The 13,520-nt window shown below is 40.8% G+C and overlaps 1 protein-coding gene across 1 annotated transcript in view; it reads right to left on the bottom strand.

The window, feature by feature from the left end:
• The window catches only part of TBXA2R (thromboxane A2 receptor), a 780,355-nt gene extending 775,278 nt beyond the window's left edge, over positions 1 to 5,077 (bottom strand). Inside the window, exon 1 of the mRNA XM_044306243.1 lies at positions 4,994 to 5,077. The gene's annotated coding sequence lies outside the window, so the exon portion shown is untranslated. The remainder of the gene's footprint in view (positions 1 to 4,993) is intronic.
• Between the last annotated feature and the right edge of the window lie 8,443 nt (positions 5,078 to 13,520).

Below are 13,520 nucleotides of genomic sequence, written 5' to 3'. Positions count from 1 at the left end.
ACATTCTTTTGGCCCAAGTTAGCGGAAATAGTTTTTTTCTTTTTTTTTCTTACAAAGTCTCATATTCCACTAACTTGTGTCAAAAAATAAAATCCCACTTGAACTCACCATTCCCCTCACGGAATCCAAATGCGTAACATTTTATAGACATTTATAATCCAGACTTCTCACGCTTTAGGGCCCCTAAAATGCCAGGGCAGTATAAATACCCCACATGTGACCCCATTTCGGAAAGAAGACACCCCAAGGTATTCTGTGAGGGGCCTATTGAGTCCATGAAAGATTGACATTTTTGTCCCAAGTTACCGGAAAGGGAGACTTTGTGAGAAAAAACAAAAAAAAATCAATTTCCGCTAACTTGTGCCAAAAAAAAAAAAATTCTATGAACTCGCCATGCCCCTCATTGAATACCTTGGGGTGTCTTCTTTCCAAAATGGGGTCACATGTGGAGTATTTATACTGCCCTGGCATTTTAGGGGCCCTAAAGCATGAGAAGAAGTCTGGGATCCAAATGTCAAAAAATGCCCTCCTTTGCGCATCTAGGCTGCAAAAAAGTATCACACATGTGGTATCACCTTACTCATGAGGAGTTGGGCAATGTGTTTTGGGGTGTCATTTTACATATACCCATGCTGGGTGAGATAAATATTTTGGTCAAATGCCAACTGTCACGAACTATGGATCCGATCGTTCCGGATTCCACAGCTGTGACGTAGTGGTCTGTGACGGAGTCTGCGCACACACAGAGACCTCACGTGAACGGGGTATTACCATTCGGCTAAAACCCCCCACTACACTTCGGTAACTGCCACCACGTGGGTTCCCGGTCCACGAGCCGACTATCCGGGTCATTCACTATCACACAGATCAGTGGATGATCCGGATATCACTTACTGACCAACCGCAGTCAATCACCCCCAGCTACAATTCCTAAATGCAATTTAACTAACTACCTGGTAATGTCTCTTCAAAGGCAAGGTACGTTGTTCAGCAGCTTAGAATATGGAAGACTTGGCCATTTAGATTTTATAATCTTTAATAAGCGGTAAAAAGCAGTGCATACAAGTCTAATGAAAATGACTATAAAACTACAGAATAATAATAACAATATAAATAATCACGACAGTTCAAATGAAAGGGAAAAAGATGAAAGAATACTTAGTTTCTCTGGAGGGTTTCAGATGGTCGTTCATATGTCCTTTTTGAATCCTTGCAAACCCCTTTTCAGTATGTATCAGTGGAGACCCTCATAGTTCTTCTGATACAGGGATATGCCGTCAATGTCCAATTAAGTGTCTGGTGATGTTCCATGGGTCTCTCTCCTCTGTCCTTGTGCACAGATTTTTATGAACTCTCCCATGGGCAGGAGACTTACTCCTGTCAGCCAATGGCAGCAGAGTGACTGTAAAGCCTAGGGATTGGCCTCCAAGTGTTTTATGACCCCATCAAAGTTTAGTTCCTACAATGAGGATTATACTTAAGCTCGTATCTCCCTGATACATCGGCATATTTTTATACAGAATACATATTTGCGATCCTTATTTATTTACATACAGAATGAGACCACACACGGTAATGCTGGGACCTGTAGTTCTTCTACCACCCATAGGTCAGCTACAGAATCACATCCTCTAGTCATATTTGATACCCAATTAACCACAATACTCTGTAGATCCTGGATCTGGTGTCAGAAAGGGCATAAGTTGATTCATAAATGAAATATGAAAGTGGACTGGTTTTATGCCCAGAGCTAATTAAGGGCTATTAGCTCTCCTCAAACCAGACCTGGAAATTAATGACGTCACGCTCCAGCCAGGCTTGACAGCGAGCTGATCTTATCTTAAAGGACAGGATGAGCTGGGCCTGGTATAGCCTTTATGACCTTTTATAGCTGGCCTCACAGAGTAGTGGTAATAAAAGTGTCCATCTATATCATAGGTGACCCAGGCTTCAGGAAGATGAGAGTTCACAGTTTTTTTTTCATATGCCAGAAGCATATAAGATGGCTACCCAGAGGAATTATGTATGTATGCCGGCACACCAACTTTGTATAAAAAAATGGGAAATGTCTTTTGCAGAGATATTTCTCTCACCCTGCATGGGTATATGTAAAATGACACCCCAAAACACATTCCCCAACTTCTCCTGAGTACGGCGATACCAGATGTGTGACACTTTATTGCAGCCTAGGTGGGCAAAGGGGCTCACATTTCAAAGAGCACCTTTAGGATTTCACAGGTCATTTTTTACAGATTTTGATTTCAAACTACTTACCACACATTTGGGCCCCTAGAATACCAGGGCAGTATAACTACCCCACAAGTGACCCCATTTTGGAAAGAAGACCCCCCCAAGGTATTTTGTGATGGGCATAGTGAGTTCATGGAAGTTTTTATTTTTTGTCACAAGTTAGTGGAATATGAGACTTTGTAAGGAAAAAAAAAATATAAAAAAAATCATCATTTTCCGCTAACTTGTGACAAAAAATAAAAAGTTCTATGAACTCACTATGCCCATCAGTGAATACTTTAGGGTGTCTACTTTCTGAAATGGGGTCATTTGTGGGGGTTTTCTACTGTCTGGGCATTGTTGAACCTCAGGAAACATGACAGTTGCTCAGAAAGTCAGAGCTGCTTCAAAAAGCGGAAATTCACATTTTTGTACCATAGTTTGTAAACGCTATAACTTTTACCCAAACCATCTTTTTTTATCAAAGACATGTAGAACAATAAATTTAGCGAAAAATTTATATATGGATGTTGTTGTTTTTTGCAAAATTTTACAACTGAAAGTGAAAAATGTCATTTTTTTGCAAAAAAATCGTTAAATTTCGATTAATAACAAAAAAATGTAAAAATGTCAGCAGCAATGAAATACCACCAAATGAAAGCTCTATTAGTGAGAAGAAAAGGAGGTAAAATTCATTTGGGTGGTAAGTTGTATGACCGAGCAATAAACCGCTAAAGTTGTGGAGTGCCGATTTGTAAAAAAGGGCCTGGTCACTAGGGGGGTATAAACCTGTGGTCCTTAAGTGGTTAACATCTGTTGTGGGTAAGCAGTTTGAAGGTTTTCTGAGAGATGCTTAGAGCCTCTCAACGGAAATAAGCAAATAACGCCATATCAGTTTAGCTTCATGAGGGATCGATAATGCCAAACTAATTTAATCAGTTTCTATGAGGAGGTAAGTTCTAGACTTGACAGCGGCAAATCAATGGATGTCGTATATCTGGACTTCTCCAAAGCATTTGACACTGTACCACATAAAAGGTTAGTATATAAAATGAGAATGTTTAGACTAAGAGAAAATGTCTGCATGTGGGTAAGTAACTGGCTGAAGGATAGAAAAGAGAGGGTGGATATTAGTGGTACATACTCAGATTGGGTCACTGTCACTAGTAGAGTACCTCATCGGTCAGTATTGGGCCCTATTCTCTTCAATATATTTATTAATGATCTTGTAGAAGGCTTGCATAGTAAAATATCAATTTTCGCAGATGACACTAAACTGTGTAAAGTATTTAACACTGAAGAGGACAGTATACTACTACAGAGCGATCTGGATAGACTGGAGGCTTGGGCAGATAAGTGGCAGATGAGGTTTAACACTGATAAATGTAAAGTTATGCACATGGGAAGGAATAATGCAAGTCACCCGTACATACTAAATGGTAAAACACTCGGTAACACTGACATGGAAAAGGATCTAGGAATTTTAATAAACAGCAAAACAGCAAACTAAGCTGCAAAAACCAGTGTCAGGCAGCTTCTACCAAGGCCAAAAGGTAATGGGTTGCATCAAGATTATCAAAATTTGGATTATTCACTTTAGAAAAAAGACGACTGAGGGGAGATCTAATTACTATGTATAAATATATCAGGGGTCAATACAGAGATCTATCCCATCATCTATTTATCCCCAGGACTGTAACTGTGACAAGGGGACGCAAACATAGAAGAGGATTCTTTACGGTAAGAGCAGTGAGACTATGGAACTCTCTGCCTGAGGAGGTGGTGATGGTGAGTAAAATAAAGGAATTCAAGAGGGGCCTGGATGTATTTCTGGAGTGTAATAATATTACAGGCTATAGCTACTAGAGAGGGGTCGCTGATCCAGGGAGTTATTCTGATTGCCTGTTTGGAGTCGGGAAGGAATTTTTTATTCCCCTAAAGTGAGGAAAATTGGCTTCTACCTCACAGGGTCTTTTTTTTGCCTTCCTCTGGATCAACTTGCAGGATGACAGGTCGAACTGGATGGACAAATGTGTTTTTTTTGGCCTTATGTACTATGTTACTATGTTACTTAATCCACTTGTTCTCGCAGCCGGCATCTCTTCTGTCTTCACCTGTGAGGAAAAGGACCTTTGATGACGTTACTACGTTCATCACATGGTCCGTCACATGATCATTCACCATGGTGATGGATCATGTGACGGACCATGTGATGAGCGTAGTGACATCATCAAAGGTCCTATTCCTCACAAAAGAAGACAGAAGAGATACCGGCTGCGTGAACAAGTGGATTAAGGTGAGTTAAATTACTTTTTATTTTTTTTAACCCCTCCAGCCCTATTTTACTATGCATTCTGTATTCAGAATGCTATTATTTCCCCTTATAACCATGTTATAAGGGAAAATAATACAATCTACACTACAACTAACCCAAACCTGAACTTCTGTGAAGAAGTTCAGGTCTGGGTACCACAGTTGGTTTTTATCACGCGCGTGCAAAACACATTGCACCCGTGCGATAAAAACTGAACATCGGAACGCAATCGCAGTCAAACTGACTGCAATTGTGTACCTACTCGCGCGGGTTTGCCGCAATGCACCTGGACGCATCCGGATCTAATCCGGACACGCTCGTCTGCAAGGGGCCTTTAAGAGCAACCCTGACCTCCTTGTCTGTAATTCGGTCAAAGGCGGTACAGTTGTTTTCTTAATTCAGAACTATAATAAATCCAATTTGGAGATACTAAATGATGAATTCACTTACCGTAAAGTACCCATGGACGCCACCTCTGATGTTCAAAAATCATTAGGCAGAGTTACTCCAGGAAGGAGAAGCTATGGTGGTCCTAGGAAAGAGAGTGGCAAAGTTCTTGAAATGTTGAACATCCAGTAATGGACATTTTCCACTCTCTGCCGAAGATTCATAAACAAACTTTTCCACCACCCTTTAGGCCTATAGTTGCAGGAGTTCGCTCACTGTGAGTGCCTTAGTGCTTGGGTGGACCAATTCCTCTTGAATACAGGTTACCCAGCTATATACGTGACACCAAGCATTTGATGGTAATTCTAAGTGATTTTGTGAATTGTGAATTGTGAAATGCAAATTGTGAATAAATACTGAATGCAATGATGTGGAGGTGCCAACTTCTAATATTTTATTCAGAATAGAACATACATGACGGAACAAAAGTTAAAAATGAGAAAATGTACCATTTTAAGGGAAAAATATGTTGAATCAGATTTTCATGGTGTCAACAAATCCCCAAAAAGTTGGGACAAGGCCATTTTCACCACTGTGTGGCATCTCCCCTTCTTCTTGCAACACTCAACAGACGTCTGGGGACCGAGGAGACCAGTTTCTCAAGTTTAGAAATAGGAATGCTCTCCCATTCTTGTCTAATACAGGCCTCTAACTGTTCAATCGTCTTGGGCCTTCTTTGTTGCACCTTCCTCTTTATGATGCGCCAAATGTTCTCTATAGGTGAAAGATCTGGACTGCAGACTGGCCATTTCAGTACCCGGATCCTTCTCCTACGCAGCCATGATGTTGTGATTGATGCAGAATGTGGTCTGGCAATATCTTGTTGAAAAATGCAGGGTCTTCCCTGAAAGAGATGACGTCTGGATGGGAGCATATGTTGTTCTAGAGCCTGAATATATTTTTCTGCATTGATGGTGCCTTTCCAGACATGCAAGCTGCCCATGCCATACGCACTCATGCAACCCCATACCATCAGAGATGCAGGCTTCTGAACTGAGCATGGAAAACAACTTGGGTTGTCCTTGTCCTCTTTGGTCCAGATGACATGGTGTCCCAGATTTCCAAAAAGAACTTCGAATCGTGACTCGTCTGACCACAGAACAGTCTTCCATTTTACAACACTCCATTTTAAATGATCCCTGGCCCAGTGAAAACGCTTGATCTTGTGGATCTTGCTTAGAAATGGCTTCTTCTTTGCACTGTAGAGTTTCAGCTGGCAACGGCGGATGGCACGGTGGATTGTGTTCACTGACAATGGTTTCTGGAAGTATTCCTGAGCCCATTCTGTGATTTCCTTTACAGTAGCATTCCTGTTTGTGGTGCAGTGTTGTTTAAGGGCCCGGAGATCACGGTATGGTTTTACGGCCTTGACCCTTACACACAGAGATTGTTCCAGATTCTCTGAATCTTCGGATGATGTTATGCACAGTTGATGATGATAGATGCAAAGTCTTTGCAATTTTTTGCTGGGTAACACCTTTCTCATATTTCTCCACTATCTTTCTGCGCAACATTGTGGGAATTGGTGATCCTCTACCCATCTTGGCTTCTGAGAGACACTGCCCCTCTGAGAAGCTCTTTTTATACCCAATCATGTTGCCAATTGACCTAATTAGTGTTAATTGGTCTTACAGCTCTTCGTTATGCTCAAATTTACTTTTTCCAGCCTCTTATTGCTACTTGTCCCAACTTTTTGGGGATTTTTTGACACCGTGAAAATTTGAATCAACGTATTTTTCCTTTAAAATGATACATTTACTTGGATTAAACGTTTGATCTGTCATTTACGTGCTATTACAAATAAAATATTGACATTTACCATCTCCACATCATTGCATTCAGTTTTTATTCACGATTTGTATAGTGTCCCAAGTTTTTTGGAATCCGGTTTGTAAATTTATTAATGCACATTTAAGCATTATTTCCCCAGGTCAAAAAGAGGGACATTTAAGGATCAAAGAGGGACTTGGGTCAAAAAGAGGGACACTTGGGAGGCATGTATTAGGTTATGTTATTCAGGCAACAAAGCCGACACCCATATTGTCTGAACAGACTCTAAGGCTGGCTTCACACGGTCGAGATTTCCGCACGGGTGCAATGCGTGAGGTGAATGCATTGCACCCGCACTGAATCCGAACCCATTAATTTCTATGGGGCTGTGCACATGAGCGGTGATTTTCACACATCACTTGTGCGTTGTGTGAAAATCGCTGCATGCTCTACACTGTGCGTTTTTCACGCAGCGCAGGCCCCATAGAAGTAAATGGGGCTGCGTGAAAATCGCAAGCATCCGCAAGCAAGTGCGGATGCTGTGCAATTTTCACGCATGGTTGTTAAGATGAAAGTCTATTCACTGTATTATTTTCCCTTATGCTTGCTATTAAACTAAAGAGTCATTTGAAAAGGGGCGAAGGCAATATAGAACCCCATTCCCCTTTATCCTAGAAAAGGGAAATGTTCAGAATTTTTTAATACAGGGAAGTTAGGACCAAATGTTCCAAATTCTATAGGGATTTATCTGACTATAGAGACCAGAAAGTGAGGGTATGGGATAGGAAAAGAGTCAACGTTACCTCTAGAATAGTCCCCCCTCCTCTAGTTAAAAGACCCCACAATCTATTTGGGATCGAGAATATAATTGTGGAAAATAAAATACCATTAACTTATGCGGAGTCAGTCATCAAAGGAAGAACCATCTATAATAGTAATAGACATGGGCATGACCATTGGAAAACTAGATCAATGAATATTGCAACCCAGGATTCCAATTGCAGGGTACCCTTAATGTCCAAATCCATCCCTAAGCCATCTAGTAGGACACCCTCATCCCTTTCGGCCTCTTATCACCCACCCTTGTTGGCGGCCAAAGAGTCATGTTCCTTCCAGAAATGGACATCTGGGCATAGGAATCCTACCCAATCTAATACTCTCGAATCAACATCGATGTCGCCAACAACGATAATAAAGGTACCAAACCCCGAATTAGTATTACATCCCAATATTTGCAATATCTCTATATACCACACACCTATAGGGAGCCGTCCTACTGACTTGGAAGGACCCTATACGCGTACGGGCCAATTGGGGGCATCATCTGATCCTTCATCCTTCAAGCCGGTTGTGTCAATCCTACATATCTCAACAGTGTCCACCAGCAGTCCAGAACCGGGAATATCTACTATAGATATTTCTACACATTCAGTGTCCACTAGTAGTCCGGACCATTTTTTTAAATTACCACCAACAATAGTAGATAATATTTTTTTAGAACGAATATCTCCAACAGCCAAACCAATGAAGAATTCGACACCTCCGATGCAGAAAAACTGGACCACCACCCTGTCCTTAAGTCCGTATTTGACACCAATGAGTCAACCTCGAACCCAGGTCCATCTTACCAAAATTACCCAATTTTTTCCTCCATTGAACCAATCCCGCAAAAGACAAATATCCGGCCTAGAGGGAGAAGAGGTGGAAAACGTAAACAGTCCCGCAAAGAAAAAATCAAAACCAAAGATGAACCTGATCTGATAGCACCTACAACAGTAGAAAGATCCAAGGGGATATTCAATCTCTCGAAATACAACCTACATTCCTGTGAGATATTGATTTTGAGTAAGGGTCTCTCGTTTTGCCCCACTGGCCAATCTGATCTCTTTGAGGTGTTTGTTGACCTGAATCAATTTATCAGGAAATCAGGAAATTGACACTCCAGAGACACTTTGCTGGGAAATCTTTAGAACCCAAAAGTATGTCAAATTTGGTTCCTACGTTGACCGACGTATCTATTCAGACACCTATTCCCTGTAATCTGAAAGGGAAATCCACTTTCTACCCACTTTCTACCCACTGGATAGCAAAGGTCCCTTCTTTGAATATTTCTATGACGTGACAATGTGGGACCTCAAAACTGCTCAAATTAAACCACAAAGAGAGAAACGCTGATAAGGGATTAGGCTGAAAGATCAAAGATAACCTGAGGCACAAAGAAAAACTCGCCATAAAAACTCTCATGAGAAACAGGGATATTGTGATAAAAAGTGCTTATAAGGGAGGGGGGGATTGTCATTTTGGATTCAGAATATTATATCGTGGAATCTATAAGGATCCTGTCAGATGAAAATTTTTATAGACCCCTCCTAGAGGACCCCTCTCGGGATTTTAAGAAATTACTCTATGAGCTGGTTCTATCAGGGTATGAAGGGGGTATTATAGATAAAAAATTAAAAACCTTTCTCCAAACTGCACATCCGTCTACTCCACATTTTTACTTCTTGCCGAAGATACAGTACGGACCAAAAGTTTGGACACATCTTCTCATTCAAAGAGTTTTCTTTATTTTCATGACTATCAAAATTGTAGATTCACACTGAAGGCATCAAAACAATGAATTAACACATGTGGAATTATATACATAACAAAAAAGTGTGAAACAACTGAAAATATGTCATATTCTAGGTTCTTCAAAGTAGCCATCTTTTGCTTTGATTACTGCTTTGCACACTCTCGGCATTCTTTTGATGAGCTTCAAGGGGTAGTCACCTGAAATGGTCTTCCAACAGTCTTGAAGGAGTTCCCAGAGATGCTTAGCACTTGTTGGCCCTTTTGCCTTCACTCTGCAGGTCCAGCTCACCCCAAACCATCTTGATTGGGTTCAGGTCCGGTGAATGTGGAGGCCAGGTCATCTGGCGCAGCACCCCATCACTCTCCTTCATGGTCAAATAGCCCTTACACAGCCTGGAGGTGTGTTTGGGGTCATTGTCCTGTTGAAAAATAAATGATGGTCTAACTAAACGCAAACCGGATGGAATAGCATGCCGCTGCAAGATGCTGTGGTAGCCATGCTGGTTCAGTATGCCTTCAATTTTGAATAAATACCCAACAGTGTCACCAGCAAAGCACACCCACACCATCACACCTCCTCCTCCATGCTTAATGGTGGGAACCAGGCATGTAGAGTCCATCCGTTCACCTTTTTGGCGTCGCACAAAGACACGGTGGTTGGAACCAAAGATCTCAAATTTGGACTCATCAGACCAAAGCACAGATTTCCTCTGGTCTAATGTCCATTCCTTGTGTTCTTTTGCCCAAACAAGTCTCTTCTGCTTGTTGCCTGTCCTTAGCAGTGGTTTCCTAGCAGATATTCTACCATGAAGACCTGATTCACACAGTCTCCTCTTAAAAGTTGTTCTAGAGATGTGTCTGCTGCTAGAACTCTGTGTGGCATTGACCTGGTCTCTAATCTGAGCTGCTGTTAACCTGCGATTTCTGAGGCAGAAGAGGTGACGCTTGGTCTTCCTTTCCTGGGGCGGTCCGCATGTGAGACAGTTTCTTTGTAGGGCTTGATGGATTTTGGGACTGCACTTGGGGACACTTTAAAAGTTTTCCCAACTTTTTGGACTGACTGACCATCATTTTATAAAGTAATGATGGCCACTCGTTTTTCTTTACTTAGCTGCTTTTTTCTTGCCATAATACAAATTCTAACAGTCTATTCAGTAGGACTATCAGCTGTGTATCCACTTGACTTCTCCACAACGCAACTGATGGTCCCAACCCCATTTATAAGGAAAGAAATCCCACTTATTAAACCTGACAAGGCACACCTGTGAAGTGAAAACCATTTCAGGTGACTAACTGTTGAAGCTCATCAAGAGAATGCCAAGAGTGTGCAAAGCCTTAATCAAAGCAAAAGGTGGCTACTTTGAAGAACCTAGAATATGACATATTTTCAGTTGTTTCACACTTTTTTGTTATGTATATAATTCCACATGTGTTTATTCATAGTTTAATGCTTTCAGTGTAAATCTACAATTTTCATAGTCATGAAAATAAAGAAAACTCTTTGAATGAGAAGGTGTGTCCAAACTTTTGGTCTGTACTGTATATCTGTGCAATATGACAAAATTCAACAAGAGCTCAGATAGCAAAAAATAGCAGGCTGAAGAGAAGTCCGATTATGGCAGGTATGGGTCAATAGGAGGCATGGGGATGTGGCGTCCTGCAAAGAAAAAAGTAATGGAGAGAGAAAACATATTAAGAAAAATTTATAAAAAGTATGTATATACAAACTGGATTCCCAAAAAGTTGGGACACTATACAAATCGTGAATAAAAACTGAATGCAATGATGTGGAGGTGCCAACTTCTAATATTTTATTCCGAATAGAACATAAATCATGGAACAAAAGTTTAAACTGAGAAAATGTACCATTTTAAGGGAAAAATATGTTGAATCAGAATTTCATGGTGTCAATAAATCCCCAAAAAGTTGGGACAAGGCCATTTTCACCACTGTGTGGCATCTACCCTTCTTCTTACAACACTCAACAGACGTCTGGGGACCGAGGAGACCAGTTTCTCAAGTTTAGAAATAGGAATGCTCTCCCATTCTTGTCTAATACAGGCCTCTAACTGTCCAATCGTCTTGGGCCTTCTTTGTTGCACCTTTCTCTTTATGATGCGCCAAATGTTCTCTATAGGTGAAAGATCTGAACTGCAGACTGGCCATTTCAGTACCCGGATCCTTCTCCTACGCAGCCATGATGTTGTGATTGATGCAGAATGTGGACTGGCATTATCTTGTTGAAAAATGCAGGGTCTTCCCTGAAAGAGATGACGTCTGGATGGGAGCATATGTTGTTCTAGAACCTGAATATATTTTTCTTCATTGATGGTGCCTTTCCAGACATGCAAGCTGCCCATGCTACATGCGCTCATGCAACCCCATACCATCAGAGATGCAGGCTTTTGAACTGAGCGTTGATAACAACTTGGGTTGTCCTTGTCCTCTTTGGTCCGGATGACATGGTGTCCCAGATTTCCAAAAAGAACTTCGAATCGTGACTCATCTGACCACAGAACAGTCTTCCATTTTGCCACACTCCATTTTAAATGATCCCTGGCCCAGTGAAAGCGCCTGAGCTTGTGGATCTTGCTTAGAAATGGCTTCTTCTTTGCACTGTAGAGTTTCAGCTGGCAACGGCGGATGGCACGGTGGATTGTGTTCACTGACAATGGTTTCTGGAAGTATTCCTGAGCCCATTCTGTGATTTTCTTTACAGTAGCATTCCTGCTTGTGGTGCAGTGTCGTTTAAGGGCCCGGAGATCACGGGCATCCAGTATGGTTTTACGGCCTTGACCCTTACGCACAGAGATTGTTCCAGATTCTCTGAATCTTCGGATGATGTTATGCACAGTTGATGATGATAGATGCAAAGTCTTTGCAATTTTTCGCTGGGTAACACCTTTCTAATATTGCTCCACTATCTTTCTGCGCAACATTGTGGGAATTGGTGATCCTCTACCCATCTTGGCTTCTGAGAGACACTGCCACTCTAAGAAGCTCTTTTTATACCCAATCATGTTGCCAATTGACCTAATTAGTGTTAATTGTTCTTCCAGCTCTTCGTTATGCTAAAATTTACTTTTTCCAGCCTCTTATTGCTACTTGTTCCAACTTTTTGGGGATTTTTTGACACCGTGAAAATTTGAATCAACTTATTTTTCCTTTAAAATGATACATTAACTCGGATTAAACGTTTGATTTGTCATCTACGTTCTATTACATATAAAATATTGACATTTGCCATCTCCACATCATTGCATTCAGGTTTTATTCACAATTTGTTTAGTGTCCCAACTTTTTGGGAATCCGGTTTGTAATTCCACATGTGTTAATTCATTGTTTTGATAGCTTCAGTGTAAATCTACAGTTTTCATAGTCATGAAAATAAAGAAAACTCTTTGAATGAGAAGGTGTGTCCAAACTTTTGGTCTGTACTGTACATAAGTCCTTAACGAATCCCCCAGGTAGGCTGATCATATCAGGGGTTGCGGGCCTAACGGCAAATTTATCAGCCTATGTGGATAATTATCTACAAAAATATGGTGCAAAGCTCCCTTCCTATATTAGGGACACGGCCCACATTATAACCTCACTTGAAAGTTTTTGTTGGGAAGATGATTTTATTTGGGTAACATTAGATGTGTCAGCCCTTTATACTAATATCAAACATGAACTGGGTATTGCTGCTATAATCCATACGTTATCCTAGGATGTACAGATGCCAGAAAATCAAAGAGATTTCATTGGTAGGGCCATAGAATTTATTTTAAAATATAACTATTTCACTTTTAACAACAAATTTTATCTACAAACCCAAGGTACGGCAATGGGAACAAAATTTGCGCCATCCCACGCCAATTTGTTTATGGGCATGTTTGAAGAGAAGATTGGCCTTTTATCTCATCCTAATATTTTATGGTAGGTTTATAGACGATATTTTTATTTGGAAAGGGGATAGTGTGAAATTATGCAATTTTATTGAGAAACTTCAAATGATTGGAATTTATCCTTTACTTTGGAATACAGTGCCACATCGGTCATTTTCTTAGATCTCAAACTTACTATAGAAAGCAATAAAATTGTTACGCAAATTCACTTTAAGACGGTTGATGCAAACAGTTATTTAGAGTATACGAGTTGTCATCACTCCAAGTAGATTAGAAACATCCCCTAAAAAGGATTA

The sequence above is a fragment of the Bufo gargarizans genome, chromosome 1 (genome assembly GCF_014858855.1).
Source record: "Bufo gargarizans isolate SCDJY-AF-19 chromosome 1, ASM1485885v1, whole genome shotgun sequence".
Lineage (NCBI taxonomy): Eukaryota > Metazoa > Chordata > Amphibia > Anura > Bufonidae > Bufo > Bufo gargarizans.
Note: the sequence above shows the minus strand (reverse complement) of the source record. Positions and strands in the feature narration are given on the sequence as shown.